General features: G+C 45.2%; 1 long non-coding RNA gene across 1 annotated transcript; it reads right to left on the bottom strand.

Annotated features, from left to right (window-relative positions):
- Nucleotides 1–5,253: 5,253 nt before the first annotated feature.
- On the bottom strand, nucleotides 5,254–19,994 carry LOC310700698. Its single transcript, XR_014522729.1, has 5 exons — nucleotides 19,731–19,994; nucleotides 16,907–17,087; nucleotides 16,209–16,318; nucleotides 13,990–14,351; nucleotides 5,254–5,731 (listed from the first exon to the last, which is right to left on the bottom strand). It is a non-coding gene; the product is annotated as an uncharacterized lncRNA (long non-coding RNA).
- Between the last annotated feature and the right edge of the window lie 2,769 nt (nucleotides 19,995–22,763).

The raw sequence follows: 22,763 nt of genomic DNA, 5'->3' as shown, positions 1-22,763 counted from the left end.
CATGAAATGGCAAAACTGACCGGAAAGCAGGAACCAAGAGGACCAAAACTTTAACAAAGAATGGGGATTTTTTAAAATTTATCTTGGAGACCAGATGAAAACATTAGCAGGATTGTAGCAAATATTATGGACAAAATGGAGTGATATAAAATATGGGCTGTTGAATAATATGCAGTTGAAAAGGTTAACAATAGGACCCATGGAAGGGAATTTCGAAAGTCCAGAGATTTGGAGGAATCTACAAATGTGGATGTGTACGGTTGTATTGCTATAATTTTATACTTGTAAAATCAAATAAAAAATATTTTTAAAAAGAAAGAAAAGAAAGCTTGAATTTTATATTGTTCCCCCCCCCCGTCCCGTCCCCAAATTCCTCTGCTCCCCCTCCACCCCCTGCTTTTGTAGGCTTTGCTATTTTCTGCTACCTGGAAAGCCTCCCAGAAAAACATGGCATGGAGCCAAGACTCTGAAAAACTGGTATTTTCCAAGTATTTCCAGAATCTGGATAACTCATGCTTCAGAGTTTTCTCAGTTTACATAGAGGAAAGAGAAAGCAAAAAAGAACCGAGCTGAGGTAATGCTTGACACTGGGTGGCTGGCAACCGGGCAGACTGGGAAACTGAAGGAAAGCTGTGTTATTTCTTAGAGAGGAGGCTTAGTCTCCTCATGTCATTATATAGCAGAGTGTATTGCTCACCATGAGCATTCATAGTTTATGCACCGCTTATTAACCGGCAGGCATCGCAGGTTTCTAGACCTCATGCTTGCAAAAGCAAGTCTGCCTCCAGCCACTCTGGATGCCGTCCAACATATATAAAAACATAAAGGTAAAGGGACCCCTGACCATTAGGTCCAGTCGTGGACGACTCTGGGGTTGCGGCGCTCATCTTGCTTTATGAGCTTCCGGGTCATGTGGCCAGCATGACCAAGCCGCTTCTGGCGAACCAGATCAGCGCACAGAAACGCCGTTTACCTTCCCGCAGGAGCGGTACCTATTTATCTACTTGCACTTTGACATGCTTTTGAACTGCTAGGTTGGCAGGAGCAGGGACCGAGCAATGGGAGCTCACCCCGTCACGGGGATTCGAACCGCCGACCTTCTGATCGGCAAGTCCTAGGCTCTGTGGTTTAACCCACAGCGCCACCGGCATCCACTCCGGATGGCGTCCAACATATATAAAAACATAATAAAACAGTAAACATTAAAAGAAAAATTCCCTATACAGGGCTGCCTTCAGATGTCTTCTAAAGGTTGTATAGTTACTTGTCTCCTTGGCTCGGCGGTTGCATACCCTCTCCATACCCTCTAATATTTCTCCGATGAAAATAGGGATGTCCTCTTCCATACCTTCCAATAGGCTAAGGAAAAGAAGAGATTATTTATGTATGCAACAACGGCAGTGTGGATACTTCTGGCCCAGAGATGGAAAGAAGATAAAGTCCCAAGCAGAGAAGAATGGCTGATAAAGATGATGGACTACGCTGAAATGGCGAAAATGACCGGTAAGATTAGAAAACAGGAACATAGAAATTTTAATGAGGAATAGGGGAAATTTATAAGTTACCTCGGAGAACACTGTAAACAACTAAAAACTTTGGCATAACACTTGTAATGTCACAAGTACTGTGGTTAAAAAGGGAATTTTAAGAAAAGATGGAGAATGTTGTAAGACGCCATTGAAAAGGAACTTGGCAATGGAACCCATTGAGGGGTGGAGGGAAATGCAAGGATTCAGGGGATCATATGTGTATGATTATGGCTATTATTTGAATATAAATGTAAATTGTAAAACCGGATTATGTCCTGCTGGATTATGTCCATTTGGATCCCTCCCAATCAGGATTCAGGCCTCATCATAGGACTGAAACTGCCTTGGTCGCACTGCTCGATGATCTCCGGCAGGCTAGGGACAAAGGTGAGAGCTGTTTCCTAGTTCTGCTGGCTCTCAGCGGCTTTTGACACCATCGACCATAACATCCTTCTGGGCCGTCTAGAGGGGCTGGGAGCTGGGGGCACTGTTATACAGTGGTTCTGCTCCTTCCTCCTGTTCTGAAAGTGGTGGGGGGGATGAGTGTTCAGACCCCTGGGCTCTGTCCACTCCCCCATGCTTTTCAACATCTTCATGCAGCCTCTGGGAGAGATAATCAGGGGGTTTGGGCTGGGTGTTCATCAGTATGCGGATGATAAATCAGAACCAGTGAAGGCGGTGAAGATCCTGTGTCAGTGTCTGGAGGCAGTTGGAGGATGGATGGCGGTTAACAGATTGACGCTGAATCCTGACAAGACAGAAGTACTGTTTTTGGCAGACAGGAGGTGGGCAGGTGTGGAGGACGCCCTGGTCCTGAATGGGGTAACTGTGCCCCTGAAGGACCAGGTGCGCAGCCTGAGAGTCATTTTGGACTCACAGCTGTCCATGGAGGCGCAGGTCAATTCTGTGTCCAGGGCAGCTGTCTACCAGCTCCATCTGGTATGCAGGCTGAGACCCTACCTGCCCGCGGACTGTCTCGCCAGAGTGGTGCATGCTCTAGTTATCTCTCGCTTGGACTACTTCAATGCGCTCTATGTGGGGCTACATTTGAAGGTGACCCGGAAACTACAACTAATCCAGAATGCGGCCGCTAGACTAGTGTCTGGGAGCGGCAACTGAGACCATATAACACCGGTCCTGAAAGACCTATATTGGCTCCCAGTACGTTTCCGAGCAGAATTCAAGTGTTGGTGCTGACTTTTAAAGCCCTAAACAGCCTCGGTCCAGTATACCTGATGGAGCGTCTCCGCCCCCATCGTTCTGCCCAGACACTGAGGTCCAGCACCGAGGGCCTTCTGGTCGTTCCCTCGGAACCAGGCAGAGGGCCTTCTCAATAGTAGCACCCGCCCTGTGGAATGCCCTCCCACCAGATGTCCAAGAGAAAAACAACTACCAGACTTTTAGAAGACATCTGAAGGCAGCCCTGCTTAGGAAAGCTTTTAATGTTTAATAGACTATTGTATTTTAATATTCTGTTGAAAGTCACCCAGAGTGGCTGGGGAAACCCAGCCAGATGGGCGGGGTATAAATAATAAATTCTTCTTCTTCTTCTTCTTCTTCTTCTTCTTCTTCTTCTTCTTCTTCTCCTTCTCCTTCTCCTTCTCCTTCTCCTCCTCCTCCTCCTCCTCCTCCTCCTCCTCCTCCTCCTCCTCCACAATCCCTGGGTTTATAGTCAGGTTGACGTGGAACTACTATGGGCAGCGGTGCAAGCTGAAAGTGCAGAGCAGCGGCAACAAGAAGATCATAATGGAAGATGCCTAGCAGGAGTTATGCAGTTCTTCAGAAAGATTCGTTTGCTGGAGGATTTCAGATCCAAATTGTTCAATTGGTGGGTTTGGCAATGACTTATTTAAAGGGTCAAAGCACAGCCGCCCCATCAGCATGTGAACCAGAGACGGGCCTTCTGCAGTCCTTTCAGAAAGCAAAGAGTGCGGCAATCAACACCTGCGCAGGTGTAAAGATGGTAGAATCATAGAATCAAGAGTTGGAAGGGATCCCAAGGATCATTTAATCCAACCCCCTGCAATGCAGAAAATCTGCCCTCAGCCATCTCTGAGTAGACGTTGGATGTTCAGTTATGCTGTGTGTGCTACAACAGAAGCCTGTATATTGGAGCTTTTAAAAGTTAAATGAGCGTACCTTTGGCTAGATTGTGCCCATAATAATTTGTATTACATGGTTGTCGCTTTTATCCATTCTGCATGAGCCATCCAGTGTGTCTGGATTGGTGTACAGAAATCATGGGAAGAACATCATCAAATGCCTTGGCTCACCATTATCTAAGTGCCTCTGCCTTTTATCTGAAGCTCTGTTTTAAGTAGAAAATAACAGCCATTTAGAAAATATAAATCTTGTGAGCTAGTCTTGTGAAGTTCTCCAGTGCATACAAAGTTCTCTCTGTGCATGTTTGTGTGGTTGGTTTTTCCCTCTTTCTTTTCAATTAACAACAAAGGAAACCCGCTGACACAGTGAATTTTGATCTGGAAAATGAAACTTGACATAACAGGTAGTTAGCTACATTTTTCTTAATCTCTGGTAGTTGCCCAGAGGCTGCTTTTAATAAATCTCCCTCCGTCTGCACCTCCAAAGAAACAATCTGACCGCATTTCACATTAATAAAAGAGCATCTATAATAACCCTCCCAAGTCTTATAATGTTGCCAATCCACATTCTGTGGTTTTGAAAAAACAAACCAAAAAACGAAGACTCAGATATTGAATGAAAAGTATATATATATGTTTTGCCATTGGCTTCGGTGGGATCAGGAGCACTCTATTTTTGTGCAGCGCTTTCAAACTAGAATCGTGTAACTTCCGGCACTTGGTGGCTGAAAGTAGTTCCACTCTTGCTACATCCAGAGCAGAGAGGGTTGCAAGTTTTTAAAGTATTCCCCCACCCTTCTGATAGTCAGTGGGTGCGACCAGGCAGGTAGAGCAGGGCAGATCTTGGGAGGGTACATGTGCACTCTGGAGCAGAAACAAGATAGAATTTGGTGGGACCTGGCAAAGAGGGACACTATGAAATTTGGTAGAGCCTAGGGACACGGGTGGCGCTGTGGGTTAAACCACAGAGCCTAGGGCTTGCCGATCAGAAGGTCGGCGGTTCGAATCCCTGCAACGGGGTGAGCTCCCGTTGCTCAGTCCCTGCTCCTGCCAACCTAGCAGTTTGAAAGCACATCAAAGTGCAAGTAGATAAATAGGAAAGGTAAACGGCGTTTCCGTTTGCTGCTCTGGTTCGCCAGAAGCGGCTTAGTCATGCTGGCCACATGACCCGGAAGCTGTACGCCGGCTCCCTCAGCCAATAAAGCGAGATGAGCGCCGCAACCCCAGAGTTGGTCACGACTGGACCTAATTGTCAGGGGTCCCTTTACCTTTACCTTTACCTAGGGAGACAATAAAACATCGTTTCCTACTCTGCACTGCATTGGTTTTTGTGCAGTGCTGTTTCCATTCCATTGCAGTTCATCTTCTGCATTATTGGTCTCCCTGCCCACTGTGGTGAATTCATGCAACTTATGTACTTTACGTAATTAATTATCTAAATCGTGTAACCGCATTGTCATTGTGATGAACCCAGCATCCTGCTCTCACAGTAGCTAACTTATGGGAAGCCCAAAAGTAGGACTTGAGCACATCAGCCCTCTTTCCTCCTATGGCTTCTGGCAACTGTAATTCAGAAGCATACGGCCTCCAACAGTGGAGACAAAACATAGACGCCATAGCTAGGAGTGATTGAGACCTTTATTGTCCACAAATTTGCCCAGTCTTCTTTTAAAACCATCCAGTTGGGTGGCAATCAGCACCTCTTGTGGCAGTGAGTTCCATAATCCAACAATTTATTATTTGTACCCCGCCCATCTGGCTGGGTTTCCCCAGCCACTCTGGGTGGCTTCCAACAAAGATTAAAAATACATTAAAAAGTCACACATTAAAAACTTCCCTAAACAGGGCGGGCACCACTACTGAGAAGGCCTTCTGCCTGGTTCCCTTTAGCTTTGCTTCTTGTAGTGAGGGAACTGCCAGAAGGCCCTCGGCGCTGGACCTCAGTTTCCTGGCAGAACGATGGGGGTGGAGATGCTCCTTCAGGTATACTGGGCCGAGGCCGTCTTTTTGTCTAAATCTTCCAACATTCAGGTTGATTAGATGCAGATGCTTCTCTCGGGGTACCTAATGTTGGGTTTGTTCTCTCATACAACCGCTTACCTGAATAAAGCAAATATTGCAAAAACTCAACAACAACAGCAACAACAGCAGCAGCAGTAGCATTCCACCGTGGGTCTCCTTCAAAGGAAACCAGAACCTATAGCATGGTCCCTCGAGGAAGTGGTGAGCACACAGTGCTGCAGCAAAGTGAAATACAGTGGTACCTCGGGTTAAGAACTTAATTCATTCCGGAGGTCCGTTCTTAACCTGAAACTGTTCTTAACCTGAATTACCACTTTAGCTAATGAGGCCTCCTGCTGCTGCCGCGCCGCCTGAGCCTGATTTCTGTTCTCATCCTGAAGCAAAGTTCCTAATCCGGGATATTATTTCTGGGTTAGCGGAGTCTGTAACCTGAAGCGTCTGTAACCTGAAGCGTCTGTAACCCGAGGTACCACTGTACCGTCCATGTTCTTCTCTGGCTCCCACATTCCATTTCTTGAGCAGAAGATAACCATCTTGTGTGAGCGAAGAAAAGGTTGAAGCAAATGGATGAACTCAATCCTTAGAGCTGGACTTTCCACCACAAAAAGGCAAAGCTGAAACAGACACACACACACACCCCACCCCCAAGAAGGGGAGTGAGTGCAACTTGCTGGAGGCCATGGAAGAGCTAGGGTTGGAACGCAAGTGCTTCCACTGGAAGGTCATATGCAGGAAGAGATAACTAGGCCATTCCTGTCCGTCCATCCACACCCTCGATGGGCGTTTTATAGAGTCACAAACAGATAGGAATTCCTGAGACTCTGCATCTCTAGGTATTTATGATGCTAATCGCTTTAGCATATGACTGCCTCAGGGCAATGATATGCCTGCTTTGAGCAGCATTAAGAGACACAGCGCAAGAGTCTTGCAGCACCTTAAAAAGACTGAGAAATTGGATTGGACAGAAGTTTTCATAGACTAGAATCCATTTTGTGTTTGTTGGGCATGAGGGAGGAATTGTAAGAGATGGCGCTGCAAGGATAGGCCAATACAGTGGTACCTCGGGTTACAAACACCTCGGGTTACAAACACTTCGGGTTACAGACTCCGCTAACCCAGAAATACTAACTCGGGTTAAGAACTTTACCTCAGGATGAGAACAGAAATCGTGCACTGGTGGTGCGGTGGCAGCGGGAGGCCCCATAAGCTAAAGTTGTACCTCAGGTTAAGAACAGTTTCAGATTAAGAACAGACCTCCAGAACAAATTAAGTTCATAACCAGAGGTACCACTGTAATGCCATTTATGACAGTTCAATTGAAGCCTAAGATTGACGTGGATGTTTTATGTTATTAAGGGGAAAGCAACTGGGATTCCTCATATTCACTTTCATATAAGTGTGTGTATCTCTCCATGTGTTTAATGCATAGCTACCTTCAGTGTACAAATACATATTCCTTGGGCAGTTTATATAACAAACCCTTGAAGTGTCCCTATTTTCCAGGGACAGTCCTAGATTTACAGAAGCCGTCCCGATTTCTGATTTGATTCTGGAATGTCCCGCTTTTCCTTAGGATGTCCCTATTTTCACCAGAGAAATGTTGGAGGGTGTGGAATTATGGGACCCCTGAGCTGAAGAGATAAGTAACTATACAACCTTTAGAAGACATCTGAAGGCAGCCCTGTATAGGGAAGTTTTTAAATGTTTTATTATGATTTTTTAATATGTTGGAAGCTGCCCAGAGTGGCTGGAGCAACCCAGTAAGGTGGGTGGTGTATAAAACAACAACAACAATGGAATAGGATGTTTCCGTTTTCATCAGAGAAATGTTGGAGGGTATGATCTAAATCAAGTTACAACAGGAGAATTCCAGTACACAACCTTTGAAAAAATGCCCAGATTTGGTGAATGCTTGTCATCCCTTGAACTGCTTATTGTTGCTTTTAAAAGGTAAGCGGAAAGGTAAACGGCGTTTCCGTGCGCTGCTCTGGTTTCGGTGTTCCGTTGTGCCAGAAGCGGCTTAGTCATGCTGGCCACATGACCCAGACAAACTGTCTGCGGACAAACGCCGGCTCCCTCGGCCTATAAAGCAAGATGAGCGCCGCAACCCCAGGGTCGTCTGTGACTGGACTTAACAGTCAGGGGTCATTTACCTTTTTTTTTTTAAAGGATCCCTGGACGGTTATGTCTAGTCAAACGCGGCTATGGGGTTGCAACGCTCATCTTGCCTTCAGGCCAAGGGATCTGGTGTTCGTCTGCAGACAGCTTTCCGGGTCATGTGGCCAGCATGACTAAACCACTTCTAGTGCAATGGAAACCAGAGCGCACGGAAATGCTGTTTACGTTCCCGCTGCAGCGGGACCTATTTATCTGCTTGCACTGGTGTGCTTTTGATCTGCTAGGTTGGCAGGAGCTGGGACCGAGCAATGGGAGCTCACTCCGTTGCAGGGATTCGAACCTCCAGCCTTCTGATCGGCAAGCCCAAGTGGCTCAGCGGTTTAGGCCACAGGCACCTGATGATAGATAAGTGGCAGGGGAGAGATAATGCTTGGGATCGGACCCTTTGGGTCCCTTGGATCGCTACAATTCTCTGAATCTGTGTCATTGGCATGCAATCCTTCCTGCCTTTAGACCTTATTCCTTTCAGTTCCTTCTCTGCCGTAAATCAATACTGTACGACAGGTTTTCTCTACCCCCCGCCTTCCCATTCCAGCCATAAGTAATATGCCGTCTCTGTTTTGGAAGAGCCTCCTTTAGAAAGCAGCCATGTATTTTGAAATCGACTGGTGCCATCTTGTCTGTTTGACAGCTTTTGCTTTCCTGGAATTTTTCCTGCGCTCGCCGCCAATTCTGAGACACAAGTTGAGTCATAATGATGGAATGGCCAGCCAACTCTCCCCCTGCTCCCCACACAGTCCAATTCAAGGTGAATCCTGATAGCTGGTGCATGAGGAGACTGGCCACATGCTGGAAATTCCTTGCTAAATTAAGTTGCTAGTTCATCAAAAACATCCTCCCAAGCATGCACAGGATGTATTAAGTTATGGTGGGGTAAGGGATCAGCTTGTCACACTGACATTTCGGCTCCTTGGCAGAAAGAGCCGAATCTGGTTATCTCTTTCAAGAAACTGGATCTGCAAAGGGTCACGCTGCAATAAATTGGTGTAACTAGAAACCTCTCTCCAGGCCTATGGATGTCTGATGACAACTTTGCTGTATGCTCCCTGCCCAGAAACAGCGACATATAAAATACGGTGGTACCTCTGGTTACAGACGCTTCAGGTTACAGACTCCGCTAACCCAGAAATAATACCTCAGGTTAAGAATTTTGCTTCAGGATGAGAACAGAAATCGTGCGGTGGCGACAGCAGGAGGCTCCATTAGCTACAGTGGTACTTCAGGTTAAGAACAGTTTCAGGTTAAGAACGGACCTCCAGAACGAATTAAGTTCTTAACCTGAGGTACCACTGTACGCATTATGCGCTGGCAAGCAGCAACAAGTCTCAGCTTAATTAAATCAATCAGGAGAGGGGGAAAGTGTTGGGTGCTTGTTGGTTTCAGGGAAAGTATCTAAGATGCTGTGTTCTTGGCAGCGACTGGTCGTTCACTGTGCACTTTTAAGCGTGTATAATTCACTGGCTCAAGCTGTGGCGTAATTTTAAGTTTGCGTGTGTGTTTGTTGACACTGGCTCTGCCTCCCGCCCCATTAAAACCCCACCCACAGAAGAGGAAGACGCCATCCCTTGAGCGAAATGTACACTATCAAACAGGAAAGCACTTCATCCATTAGAAGCCTTCCCCCTGTGTGGAATTCCTGTGAGAAAGCATACAAATGAGTAGCTATGCAGAAAACGTGTTTGCTTGATGGTTTAAAAAAGGCGTTTTTAGGCTGCCTTTAAGGGTAAAAACCCTTTCAAGGCAGCTTACAAATAAAATAGAATAAAATGCAGCTGCAAAACGTTTTTATGCTCATAGAATCGTAGAGTTGGAAGGGACCGAGAAGATCATTTAGTCCAACCCCTGCAATGCAAGAATCTTTTGCCCAATGTGGGTGTGGCGATCACACAGGGTCCCCGGACGTTTGACGGTCTATTGATCCCTGTGCCACCATTGTGATTGCCTCTTCGCTGCCACCAACCCATTTCTCTCGGGTACACACGGAGTCCAGACAGTTGTTAACATTAACAAATGATCAAGTTTATTTTTATAAGCATAATATATTATTATTATTTATTATTATTTATACCCCGCCCATCTGGCTGGGTTTCCCCAGCCACTCTGGGCGGCTTCCAAAAGAATATTAAAATACTGTGATACATCAAACATTAAAAGCTTCCCTAAACAGGGCTGCCTTCAGATGTCTTCTAAAAGTCTGGTAGTTGTTCTCTTTGACATCTGGTGGGAGGGCGTTCCACAGGGAGGGCGCCACTACCGAGAAGGCCCTCTGCCTGGTTCCCTGTAACTTGGCTTCTCGCAGTGAGGGAACCGCCAGAAGGCCCTCGGTGCTGGACCTCAGTGTCCAGGTAGAACGATGGGGGTGGAGATGCTCCTTCAGGTATACTGGACCGAGGCCGTTAAGGTCTTTAAAGGTCAGCACCAACACTTTGAATTGTGCTCGGAAACGTACTGGCATGAACAAGTTTAAGGTTTCAGTTAATTTTTCTTGTCAGTTTCTTAATCTTAGTTCCTTTACTGTCCTATACGTTCCTAACAACTTCAAACTGATTATCCCAACTATCTATCTGACTCCACCTAACAGTTCCTCTCACTCTCTCACCACACAACTCGACCAGCCCACAGACGTATCCTCCCTCTTCCTTCTCCAACTCCCCACTGACTTCCAAACAACTCCAACTCTAACTCTAACTCTAACTCCTCCCCTTGGGTTCCCACTGGCCAATCACTTCACACTCATTTAACCCGTTCCTTATAACCCACCTAGGAGGCAAACGCCACAGTGGGGCTCAAACCCACGACCCTGAAAATGAGAGTGGAAGGCACGTGGTGGGAATGTAAAAAAGTAAAAAGTTTCTGGGAAATGATATATAATGAGATGGAAAAGATGTTGAAATATACATTTATTAAGAAACCAGAAGCATTCTTACTTGGCATTGTTGGAGATGATATTAATAGACAGGATTGTAAGTTGTTTTTATATGCAGTGACGACGGCAAGAATATTACTGGCACAAAAATGGAAGCAAGAAGAATTACCGACGAAAGAAGAATGGCGGATGAAATTAATGGAATATGCAGAATTAGATAAATTAACAGGAAGGATTCGAAACCTGCAGGACCAGAGATTTCTTAGAAGATTGGAGTAAATATAGGAACTATTTGAAAAGCAATTGTAATGAACAGATTACGCTTATAGGACTGCAAGAATGAGGACTATTTGAAATACTGCAAGAAAGACTATGAAGAGAATTATTAGTTAATGATAATTAAGAGTAATAGAGAAATTAAGAAATGCAGAATAAGTAATAAAGAACGGAAAATCATCAGAGGTTGTTGACGGAAGTCTAAAATATTGTATAAGATAAGAAGTTATGTTAAAGAATTGTTAAAAATGATATGTAAAAAAACCAATAAAAATGTATATATAAAAAAAGAAAAGAAAATGAGAGTGGAAGGCACAATGTTTCACATGGGGTGGAACTGTAAAAAAAAAAAAAAAGGAATTCTGGGAGGTAATTTATAATGAGCTCAAAAAGATGTTGTAGCAGCAAGAATGTCAATTGACAGAAATTGGAAAGGTGATTCAATTCTGACTAAACTGAAATGACAGTCAAAACTTCTAGAGTATGCAGAACTAGCAATGATGATGGGAAAACTAAGAGACCGCACTGAACAAACATTTATTAAAGAAAGGGGCATGTAAAAAAAAAAAAATCTTAGGGAGCACTGTAAAAATCTGAAGTCGTTGGCAGGCCCAGAATGACAGTATGGTGTAGTGGTTAAGAGCGGTAGTCACGTAATCTGGGGAACCGGGTTCGCGTCTCCGCTCCTCCACATGCAGCTGCTGGGTGACCTTGGGCCAGTCACACTTCTTTGAAGTCTCTCAGCCCCACTCACCTCACAGAGTGTTTGTTGTGGGGGAGGAAGGGAAAGGAGATTGTTAGCCGCTTTGAGACTCCTGAAGGGGAGTGAAAGGCAGGATATCAAATCCAAACTACTACTACTACTACTACTACTACTACTACTACTACTACTACTCTTCTTCTTCTTCTTCTTCTTCTTCTTCTTCTTCTTCTTCTTCTTCTTCTTCTTCTTCTTCTTCTTCTTCTGTGGAACAGTAGAAAATCTTAGGAAAATAAGACAATTGTGATATGTTATGATTGAAAATGAAAAGTGTGTTATATCAAATATGTTGTGGACCCATGATGGGGTGACCGGAAGTCGCTATAGAAATTATGTAATTAATTTTTGATAAGGTGTATTATTCTTTTGATGACTGTTTGTTTGCTTTTTAATCTCAATAAAGCATAAAATGAAATGAAATGAAATGAAATAAAATAAAATAAAATGAGAGTTTCATGTTCTACAGACCGAGCTATCCACCAGCTGTCAATTTTTATTTTTTTAAAAAAGATGGAAGACAGCTAGTCAAAAATACAGTGGTACCTCGGGTTACATACGCTTCAGGTTACATACGCTTCAGGTTACAGACTCCACTAACCCAGAAATAGTACCTCAGGTTAAGAACTTTGCTTCAGGATGAGAACAGAAATCGTGCTCCGGCAGCGTGGCAGCAGCAGGAGGCCCCATTAGCTAAAGTGGTGCTTCAGGTTAAGTACAGTTTCAGGTTAAGAACGGACCTCCGGAACGAATTAAGTACTTAACCTGAGGTACCACTGTACAACAAACATCCGGCACAAAAAAATTACGAAAAATACATTTCATGACTTTGAACAAACCCATCAGCAGAAGAACCAAATCAGGAGAAGCAGATAGCAACAACAACAACAACAACAACAACAACAACAACAACAACAACAAGGCCTTTGCCAACATGGTGACCCTGCAAGATGCTACCAGGCTCCAATGTCCATCAGCCCAAGCCAGCATGATGAATGATCACAGGTGATGGGAGTTGGAATCAAAGCACCCGGAAGGGGGTTTCTGAAAACCACGGGAGGGCAGGGTAACTTTTGTGCTCAGGTTCTGCTTGAGAGTTTCCCACAGGAAACGAGTTAGCTGCTGTGAGAACAGGCTGTTGGACTAGATGAGACACTGGAGTGGTCCAACATGCTCTTCTTACATCCTTATGAGGGCATCAGGTTGGCAAAAGCTGCTTTGGGACTTCCGTAAACAACTGGAGCGATAGGGTCGGCTAGAGCTCAGCTGGCAATACAGTGGTACCTCAGGTTACATATGCTTCAGGTTACAGACTCCGCTAAGCCAGAAATAGTGCTTCAGGTTAAGAACTTTGCTTCAGGATGAGAACAGAAATCATGCTCCGGTGGCATAGCGGCAGCAGGAGGCCCCATTAGCTAAAGTGGTGCTTCAGGTTAAGAACAGTTTCAGGTTAAGAACAGACCTCCGGAACGAATTAAGTACTTAACCTGAGGTACCACTGTACCTCCTAGAGAACATAGGGACTATCGTTTTCTCCATGAAATCAGATGTAAGTGACTACTGCTACCATTACCTTTGGTGAATGTGTGGACTCCCTACACAACAGATGGGAAGAATCTACTCATATCTTATCCATTTCTGCAGCTCAACAGAAATGCACCCTACATCATTGGATAGCTCAGCTGGTTAGAGCGTGGTGCTGATGATACCAAGGTCGCAGGTTTGATCCCCATATGGGACAGTGGTATTTTCCTGCATTGCAGAGGTTGGACTCTATGGTCCTTGGGGTCCCTTCCGACTCTATGATTCTATGATCTCCCCTGTAACAGCAGCCATACTCCATGCTGGCATAAATGCTCATTAACTGGGTCCTTTTCTGTGCGTCATCCTGAAAAGCACCGGCAATAATAATAATAATAATAATAATAATGATAATAATAATTTATTTATATCCTGCCCTAATTATTCGAATCCCCGCGACAGGGTGAGCTCCCGTTGCTTGGCCCCAGCTCCTGCCAACCTAGCAGTTTGAATTCACATCAAAGTGCAAGTAGGTAAATAGGTACCACTCCTGTGGGAAGGTAAACGGCGTTTCCGTGTGCTGCTCTGGTTTTGCCAGAGGCAGCTTAGTCATGCTGGCCACATGACCCAGAAAAACTGTCTGTGGACAAATGTCGGCTCCCTCGGCCAGTAAAGCGAGATGAGCGCCACAACCCCAGAGTCGTTCATGACTGAATTTAACTGTCAGGGATCCTTTACCTTTTTTATTACCAGTTTCGGTGGCTTGTAGCAATCATGGTTCCTCCCCACGGTCGTTCTGTGCACCACAGCAGTTGATTTACCACCAGAGACCTGCTTTATGTTGACATATTGATGCGGCAGGAAGAGCTGTCAATAATGCCTCCCTCCATTTCCAGCAGCTTTGCTGATGCATCATCCATCATCAGTCACGTGTCCCCGAGCCTCACACGAGAAGGCAGGAGAAGCTTCCTTCAAGAGGCTTAATAAGTACCTTTCAGGGGGAACATTGGGAGTCATTTGCTGGGTGTTTGTTGCATGCTAATTGTCAGAGTGTCCTCTTCCTTAATGTCAGTGGAGAAAGAAGCATGGCTCCTTCAGTCCTGGAGAAGGGAAGAAATACTCCTCTCAGCTCAGCAACTCTTCTGCACAAATATAGGAAAGTGTTCTTAGCTTAAGGTTACCAGATTTTTTTTCAATGAATCCAGGGACACTTTTCAACTTCCTACTAAATTGATGGGACGCGGGTGGCGCTGTGGTCTAAACCACTGAGCCTAGGGCTTGCTGATCAGAAGGTCGGCGGTTCGAATCCCCATGACGGGGTGAGCTCCCGTTGCTCGGTCCCCGCTCCTGCCAACCTAGCAGTTCGAAAGCACGCCAGTGCAAGTAGATAAATAGGTACCGCTCCAGCGGGAAGGTAAACGGCATTTCCGTGCGCTGCTCTGGTTCACCAGAAGCGGCTTAGTCATGCTGGCCACATGACCCGGAAGCTGTATGCCGGCTCCCTCGGCCAATAAAGCAAGATGAGTGCCGCAACCCCAGAGTCGGCCACGACTGGACCTAACGGTCAGGAGTCCCTTTACCTTTACTAAATTGTAAATTGATGGATTTTGTCAGGGGACTGATTTGTAAATCTGGGGACTGTCCCCGGGAAACGGGGACGTCTGGTAACCTTATCTTAGCATGCAGCACTCATGGTATCAACCATCTCTGAAGTGAGAGGGAAAGAGGAAAGAGCCCATCTAAACAAATAGCTTTTTGTAGATCATCAATGCACTGAATCAGTGTACGGCACACACTCACAGATTATGGTGCTGCTGATCTGCTGCCTTATCTGTGCTAGTTCAGACAGGATATCATGAGCCCCAGTGGAAGGTACAGTGATTTTTTTTCATAGGGGAACAGTTACTTTACAATTCCACCACATATGATAAAATGTACCTTCTTTCTCTTTACACTTCCAGCACTTATCGGAACTTGTTTAACTAGGCTTGATCTGCATGAGAATCTGCTCAGATGTTTGGTGGTTTGTAGGTTTCAGTCTGGAGTACTAATTCAACATGCTGGACACCTTATGCCTGGCTCTCTGGCGGGATGAAGAAGGACTCCTGTAGAACTCAAGAATCCTATTTAATAATAATAATAATAATAATAATAATAATAATAATAATAATAATAATAACAATAACAATAATAATTTATTTATACCATGCCCATCTGGCTGAGTTTCCCCAGTCACTCTGGGCAGCTTCCAATCAAGTGTTAAAAACAATACAGTATTAAATATTTAAAACTTCCCTAAACAGGGCTGCCTTCAGGTGTCTTTTAAAGAGAAGATAGCTGCTTATTTCCTTCACATCTGAAGGGAGGGCGTTCCACAGGGCGGGCGCCACTACCGAGAAGGCCTTCTGCCTGGTTCCTTGTAGCTTTGCTTCTCGCAATGAGGGAACCGCCAGAAGGCCCTAGCGCTGGATCTCAATGTCCAGGCTGAACGATGGGGGTGGAGAGATATTAAAGGGTGTGGGGGTTTTTTGGTTTTTTTTGGAGTTGCCTCTCCCATTGTCAACATTTAGTACAGTACTTCAGTCATTAGTAGAAATTGCACAAGGCTGGTTCAAATGTTACATTACAGCTCTCTGTGAAATGAGAACAGGGCATCCGTGGTGAGGATGCAGTCATGCAGAATACTGCCTAGTATGCAAAAGCTTTCCAGATACAGTGGTACCTTGGTTTTCGAAAGTAGTCTGTTTTGGAAGACCATTCGAGTTCTGAAACATTTGAAAAACCAAACTGAGAAATACATGCTCAGCGGAAGCTGTTCGACTTACAAGGTGTGTTCGAAAATGGAAGCATTTGCGTTCTAAAACTGAGGTGCCACTGTTCCTAGTAGCAATATTTGGTATTACAGCGGCACATCTTTAAAGCTACTACTGCATGTGCATGTCGTCCTGCCATTTTACCTGTGGAGAGGATGGTTCACTTCTCTCTGTGAACGTGTTTCTAGGGTCAGTCATGTGACATTCTTCTGTGATGTGTGAACTCAGGATAGGAGAAGGAAGCTAGAGTCGACCTTGAACAAAATTTCCCATAAATTTCTTGTCAACAAGAATAGAGCAGTGCATCATAGATTTCCCCTGCTGTGTGTCAGTTTAAGAAATTAAACACACCAAGGCATTTATTTGCCAGAGCAATCAATTCCCAATTATCCGTTCTCATTAGCAGAAGCGACCCTGGTGATAAACTGTTAGGATAAGCCAAACATTTAGAAAACTTGGGTACATAATTCTAATTTGGAGTGCGCTAGGTTCATTAATAGTGTTTAAAAGCTGGATATTATTTAAATTGAAAGTGTTGGTGTGTTTTTTCTTTTTCTTTTTTTCCTACTCAGGCATAATAAAACAGTATAGTGATTACATATTTCACCATTAAAATTTAATTCCACTTTTTAAAGTGTTTTGTAAGTTGAGCCAAATGCTCCAGTCTATAAATTGCAAGGAGAACTCTTAGCCTGGCTTTTAGTTGGTATAATTCGAGTTACAGAGTGTGCTGGGACTTTGTCACCCTGATTGGTGATAATCTGGCAAAACAAAACCAGCTTTGAGAGTACTGAAGGAGAGGGGCGGGCGGGAAAAGAAGGAATATTAAAAGGTCTGGTTACTGAGTTATTCCTGGAGTTGCAGGTGGCTGCTGAACATCTACATGAAACCGCTGGGTGGGGTTATCCAGAGTTTTGGAGTATGTTGTCCGCAGGATGCTGATGACGCTCAGCTCTATTTCTCCTTTGCGTCTGCAGGTGAGGCAGTGGAAGTGCTGGAGCAGTGTCTTGCCTCAGTAATGGACTGGATGAGAGCCAACAAACAAACTCAATCCTGTGGAAATGTTCAGGGATGCAGGAGAGGATATATTGTTTGACTATATCCTTTCCAACTTGTGTTAACAAGTTCTACAGTTTAGCAGAGTAACATTCCCCTTTTTAAACTTGCACAGCGGATGCGTTTGCTCAGGCTCGCTAAAGCCTCTACAATAAGTTTCCTTGGTAATTTCTCCTTTAGTCCCTCATAGAAAGATAGACATGACACAGTCTTCTATAAAAGTATAAAAAAAGTTTACTTACACATTCTGTTCACAAATGGATCCCAGAAGGCAGGCTTGAGTTACAAAAGTAATATACACCTGGAAACTATCCCATAAGGAGATAGCTCCTTTGAGAGCATCTCAGACTAAGCGGATGTTGCTTCTTCGATGAATGTGGTCAGAGAGAGAGAGATGGTGGCCTCCACTGAGGTGTTTTATTACCTACATAGGTGAGGTCATGCTCACCTCTGGTCACATGTAGAGGAAGTCTGTCCCAGCCTAGGAGGAAACAGGAAGTTCCGACTGGTTGTTCCAGACATCCCCTTTTTATGTCCGCTCTAGGGATGTTGTACTTGACTGCTCTGTGTTTTACATCCCACAAATCCAGATGAGGCACTGCTAGTGGGTGGTTCCCTAGATTGGATGGGTGGGAGATTGCCTGGTCTTGATAGGGTTATACTTCCTCTGAAAGACCAGGGTCGTAGCTTGGAGGCACGCCTGTATCCTTTGCTGTCCCAAAGTAGGTGTTCAACATGCTAAAGCAAGTTGCTCCTTCTTCTGCATAGCTTATTTGGTGGGGTTCAGGCTGAGAAAAGCTCATGTGGAATGCAGAGGATTGCCAAATAGCCCTCCAGGAGATGACCAGGTTGTCCCTGCTGTCTGTCTCCATGACATCCCCATCTGTCTCCATGATGCCACCAATTCCTACTAGCCTCTGTTTGACCTGTTTTAATGCTCTCTAGCGTTTACCATTTAATTATCTATTCAAGACCCTCCAAGTGTCTCTATTTTCCAGGAATATCCCCAGATTTACAGATGCCGTCCCGGTTTCTGATTTGATCCTGGAATGTCCCACTTTTTCTTAGGATGCCCCTATTTTCATCAGAGAAATGTTGGAGGGTATGGAGTTATGCGACCCCCCAAGCCAAGGAGATAAATAACTATACAACCTTTAGAAGACACCTGAAGGCAATCCTGTTTAGCAGGGGTCAACTTTTTCAGCAGGGGGCCAGTCAACTGTCCCTCAGACCTTGTGGGGGCCGGACTATATTTAGAAGGGGGAAAAATGAACGAATTCCTATACCCCACAAATAACCCGGAGATGCATTTTAAATAAAAGCACACATTATATTCATGTAAAAACACCAGGCAGACCCCACAAATAACCCAGAGATGCATTCTACTCATGTAAAAACATGCTGATTCCTGGACCATCCACGGGCTGGATTTAGAAGGCAATTGGGCCGGATCCAGCCCCCGGGCCTTAGTTTGCCTACCCATGCTGTGTAGGGAAGGTTTTTAACGTTTTATTATTATTATTATTTATATATGTTGGAAGCTGCCCAGAGTGGCTGGGGCAACCCAGGCAGATGGGTGTGGTAATAATAATAATAATAATAATAATAATAATAATAATAATAATAATAATAATAATAGCATTGAACATCCTTAATTTCATCAGAGAAATGTTGGAGGGTATACTATTCTGACTGATTGTTTTAACATTGCAAACCAGCTTTGGCCCTGAATATAGAGTCTGCACGTGGTAAAGAGGGGCAGCTGGAACTCATGAAGATACCAAGTATAGTGTTGTGTTTTACAGCCTTTCTCTGGCAATAATAGTTTCTGGCCAAATGCCCCATTCTGGCAATATTGGGTGCAGCACCATCATATAGATCCATCAGCACATAGATCTGTGCTGGACTCAATTGCAAGTCGAGAGAGGAAGACAGCCTATGATAAGTTATTGTTACGATTACGGGGCTAGCTTTTGACCTGGAGCCTGTTACGGAATGTTGTAAAGTAATACAATAGTTTCTGGTTAACCATAGCACTGTCTTGGGATGTTCAGCTGCTCACACAACACAGCAGATAACCGGACTGCAGAAACCCCAGGTGGTATCTTTGCTTTATAGGCAATCAGCTATTGGCATCTTTCCACATTCAAATGGAAGGAAGAGGCGGGGGGGGGGGCGGTTTAAGAACTGCTATGAGATTTTTCTATTCTTCTAACTCAGCATGAAAAGCCTAGAATAGTCAACACACTTAAATCAGTTGGGGGTGGGGGTGGGTGGGAGGGAGGGACGGACCAGAATAATGGTTGCCAGATCGTAATTTTTAGAAGGTTAGGCTATTGTGCAGCTGGAGATCTTTTTATTTTTATTTTACTTTAATGGAGCGGTGTTCCTCAAATCATATAAGGGGCTATTTGGCAGGCTTAGGAACCCCCAAAGCCTTCTACTCGCTTGAGCAATGGGGAGGCTTCTAAAGGAACTCAGGGATGTTTAAAAACCAAGCTCCTCAATTTACAGATCTCCATTAAAACTGGGGGCAATGGGGATGGAGCAGTCAGGAGGATCTGAGTTAATTTCCCAAGGTTAGACATGAAACAAGGAAGAAATGCTAACCTTGAGTTTTGAGTCTCCTGGCTGAAGAGGATTCGCAAGGCTCCGGGAAAATTGAGAACAGGCTTGCGTTGCTGGAAAAATGTCTGCTACTTTGCAGAAGATTTAATATCTCCTTCACCTCCAGTGTAAATTAGCTCTGGGCACCTTAGGTGCAGCCAAGGAAATGTTTTCTGGCACTGATTTGTTGTATGTTACATCTCTGTCCTGCTTGGAGGAAGACCAGAGCAGACAGATAAATCTATCATTTAAAAGCTTGTGGGAGAGTGAAAAATATGTTTTGCCTTCTCCTGTTTTATTGAGAAGAGTACAGTATTTTCAGGCTATATCTAGTGCCTTCGCCTGTAAATTCACTTGTGGCTCTAACACGGTGCTGGAGAACTTGTTGTTGTTGTTGTTGTTGTTGTTGTTGCTGCTGCTGCTAGAATGCACCTCACATCAGCCCCAGTCAGGATGGCCAGTGGCCAGGGAGAAGAGTTGGAATCCTGCAACATATGGGATCCTCATAACAGAGGGTCCTGGTTGCACTCGGGACCCAAGAGCTCACTTGACAGGGTTAAAATGGGGGGGTAGGAGCAGGAAGTCCTGGCCATTCCCCTGGGATCACGCCAAGGGGTTTTAGCCAATAGCCAGTAGGTGGCGTGATCCCAGGGGCTTTAAAAACGGCAGTGTGATGCAAGTGGGGCATCTTGCTTCGCATCTGCTGAACACCCGCCCACCTTCCCTAGTTTAGATAGAGTCGCTTGGCCTTGCTTTGGTTTGGGTCGCCTGTTTTGGAACAGGGGCTGGGTAGGAATTTTTTTCCATTTGGCAGATTGGCATTAAGCCATTTGGTATTCGCCTACCCCTTAGCAACTTGTCACAACTTGAGAGGTGGCGGTTAGGCATTGGCTCAGTTGGATTGTGTGGAGGGGAGGTGCGGCCATTACCTGCCCCTCCAGGAATCTGGGGGTCCTGGATCTCATCCGAAGTCCACTTGAGGGGCCATGCCAGGACCACAGGAACCCCAGGGTGAGCTTTGATTGGTCCTCTTTGACCTTGCTCCCTCGTTTGGTTTACCCCATTGGACGATCACCCTGAGAGGTGGAGCCAGTTATAGTGGGGAGTCAATTGCCTAAGCTAATACCGCTCACATGATTCTATTCCAATAAAGTTGCGGCCAAAATTTGCCCCGAAACTTAAACTAATATAAGGGTCCCTGTGTATTTTTGGGGGGTGGGTCTTGGGGCCTCAAGACGCAACTGGAAACTGAACGTATACAAGCCCTTCTTCAGCAACAGCATAGACTACAGGTGAAACCATCTGGGAATCCATGCATGGTATTAGCCTCACTGGGTAGTGAGGCCTGTGGTGCTCCTAGTAGATTCTCCTGAGTGTTCAATTTTAATTTGAAACAAGCAAACAAGAACACAGTTTGGTGTTATAAAAATTTTAAGGTCTCAAATTTAGAATAAATATTCACAAATGCACACGTATCTAAATATATGAACCATGTGTCTGAAATAGTACAGGAGAGCAATCCTGACGCCATTTTGACTCTCCGAATGACCTCAAATATTCCTCTGCAGTAAGGGAGGCAAATGGGGAAAGCCTTCCCATTGTCTTTTCGCTTACAAATCCTGTCTTAGTGGTGTAGTGGTTAAGAGCAGTAGATTTGTAATCTGGGGAACAGGGTTCGCGTCTCCACTCCTCCACATGCAGCTGCTGGGTGACCTTGGGCTAGTCACACTTCTCTGAAGTCTCTCAGCCCCACTCACCTCACAGAGTGTTTGTTGTGGGGAAGGGAAAGGAGAATGTTAGCTGCTTTGAGACTCCTTCGGGTAGTGATAAAAGGGGATATCAAATCCAAACTCCTCCTCCTCCTCCTCCTCCTCCTCCTCCTCCTCTTCTTCTTCTTCTTCTTCTTCTTCTTCTTCTTCTTCTTCTTCTTCTTCTTCTTCTTCTGAATAGGGTGAGCCTGTGACCTGGATTCAGGAACAAAAGTATTAACTATCACAAAAGAATAGCCAGGCTGCCCAGGTAATGCAATCAGTGAGCATTATCAGGTATCCTGGCAGGCAGGATTTCTGCTGTAGACCGCCTCCTTCTGTGGTGTATGTATGATGTTTCAGGGGGGTGGTCTTGGGCTTCAGGGTGGGCAATTTCAAAAGTCTGTGTAAGGGCTTGCGCACCATTGTTCAGGTTTCTCCTCCCTCCTGCGTGTGGTGAGTGGGGACCCTGTGGCAACAGTTCCTTGACTAAAGATCAGGCTTACTAGCTGCTTTGCTTCTCAATATTCTCTAGTTGGCCTCTGTTATTTTCTCCTACTGATAGGGAACCCACTTAAGGACTCTATACAGGCTCCAGAATACCCCATAAGGGAAAGGGAGCAGTTTTTCTTATAACACTGCTTGGAATGAGAGATAAGAGAATCTGTCAGTTTTGTTTCTTGATTTTCCCAATCTCAGGTTCAGTTCTGCACATGTGGATGTTAGGGACTGGCTGGGTGAGGAGGAGCAGTAGAAGTCTCCTGACCAGTGGCCCCCAGGGAAAGCACAGAGGGAGAGAATTTGGATCCTGGCTCCTGCTGGTGGGAAACCGGCCACACCCCAGAGGAGGGGAAGAGCTGGGACGTGCTGGAAGCTGAGAGAGCTTAGAGGAAGATGAAGCGGAGGAAACAGGCAGGTGCCCCAGTCCACAGGACTCAGACTTGGCAATGGCATTTGCAGGCCACCGCTGAACATGGCAACTAGTGCATGCTACCAAGCAGAGAGCCAGGAAAAAACAGAGAGGGGCTCTTTGGGCCCACTGTAGACAGAGGGAAGGGCCTGACAAACAGAGGGCTAGAGAGGGAAAGGTGGGTTACAAGCCAGTCTGGGCAACTGCTTTATCTAGACAGGAGTAACACTTGGAAGTTTCCCATATATTCTCTGTTCTGCTCCCTTAATAATGAAGCCATCTGTAAGTTGGGACGTGGGTGGTGCTGTGGGTTAAACCACAGAGCCTAGGACTTGCCGATCAGAAGGTTGGCGGTTCGAATCCCCATGACGGGGTAAG

The sequence above is a fragment of the Podarcis liolepis genome, assembly GCF_965112155.1.
Source record: "Podarcis liolepis genome assembly, chromosome: 2".
NCBI lineage: Eukaryota > Metazoa > Chordata > Lepidosauria > Squamata > Lacertidae > Podarcis > Podarcis liolepis.
Note: the sequence above shows the minus strand (reverse complement) of the source record. Positions and strands in the feature narration are given on the sequence as shown.